The sequence below is a fragment of the Octopus bimaculoides genome, chromosome 22 (genome assembly GCF_001194135.2).
Source record: "Octopus bimaculoides isolate UCB-OBI-ISO-001 chromosome 22, ASM119413v2, whole genome shotgun sequence".
Taxonomy (NCBI): domain Eukaryota; kingdom Metazoa; phylum Mollusca; class Cephalopoda; order Octopoda; family Octopodidae; genus Octopus; species Octopus bimaculoides.
Genome location: NC_069002.1, coordinates 26,692,628 through 26,694,040, shown reverse-complemented (window position 1 = coordinate 26,694,040; position 1,413 = coordinate 26,692,628). Strand labels below are relative to the sequence as shown.

The 1,413-nt window shown below is 32.3% G+C and overlaps 1 protein-coding gene and 1 long non-coding RNA gene across 6 annotated transcripts in view; one reads left to right on the top strand and one right to left on the bottom strand.

Annotated features, from left to right (window-relative positions):
* Positions 1-1,413, bottom strand: part of LOC106880532 (alpha-1,6-mannosyl-glycoprotein 2-beta-N-acetylglucosaminyltransferase) — a 725,476-nt gene that overhangs the window by 186,087 nt on the left and 537,976 nt on the right. The window lies entirely within an intron of this gene.
* LOC128250521 (uncharacterized) overlaps positions 1-1,413 on the top strand; it is a 37,321-nt gene that overhangs the window by 23,380 nt on the left and 12,528 nt on the right. The window lies entirely within an intron of this gene.

Genomic DNA, 1,413 nt, shown 5'->3' with positions numbered 1-1,413 from the left:
TATATATATATATATATATATATATATATATATATATATTCTTTTATTCTTTTATTTGTTTCAGTCATTTGACTGCGGCCATGCTGCAGCACTGCCTTTAGTCGAGCAAATTGACCCCCAGGACTTATTCTTTGTAAGCCTAACACTTTTGCCAAACCACTAAGTTGCAGGAACATAAACACACCGGCATCAGTTGTCAAGTGATATTTGGGGACAAACACAGACACACAAACATATACATGCATATATATATATACACGACTGGCTTCTTTCAGTTTCTGCCTACCAAATCTACTCACAAGGCTTTGGTTGGCCCGAAGCTATAGCAGAAGGCACTCGACCAAGGTGTCACGCAGTGGGACTGAACCCAGAAACATGTGGCTGCCAAGCAAGCTATTTACCACACAGCCACTCCTGCACACACACACACACACACATATATATATATATATACAGATATAGGGCAGGGAATCGTCAATTAGTAATAAAATTAATAATTAACAATTTTGCCAAGTAGTTCAGTATGAAAAAAACCTTTATAATCATCATCATCATCGTTTAACGTCCGCTTTCCATGCTAGCATGGGTTGGATGATTTGACTGAGGACTGGTGCAACCGGATGGCTACACCAGGCTCTAATCTAATTTGGCAGAGTTTCTACAGCTGGATGCCCTTCCTAACATATATATATATTGGTTAGTAGTTCATATATATATGAAAAGAAGCATACTCTAAAATATTAGAGCAATAATATTTAGAAGCCCATAATAAATTAGAAGCCCTCCAAATGTATATATATATATATATATATAATAAATGGAGTGAAACACAGGTGTTTTTCAAATTCTTTTACCTCCGACGTATGTTGCAAAGACAACATTGGTATTATTCCAGAAGGAATAAAAAAGGTGTAAAACAATGCAATCTTTTCATCAGGGAAAGAGAGAAGCCAAAGCCATCAATAAGACATTTTTAACAGAATGTGATGACTGCATTTATGATAAAGGGAGCATTAGCAAGGTTTTTTTTTTAAAAAACCATTAGTAGATATAACGTCAAAGGTAGTTTATAGAAAGAGAAGGAGGTGAAAGAAAGAAATTAGCAGAAACTGAATAGTGGAGAGATATAGAGCGATGGGTGTATTAGAATAAGGCTTAAAGACATGGAAGTAGATATATTTAGTGGAAGTGCAATGTAAGAAGACGGTCAAGGGTCGAATTTTATAGAATGGTAGAAATATATATATATATATATATATGTATGTATTTACATATATAGGTATGTATGGATATTTATATGTATATATAATATAAATAAAAAATATATATATGTATGCATATTTATATATGTATATATATACATCTATCTATATATATATATATATATATATATATATATATATATATATATAT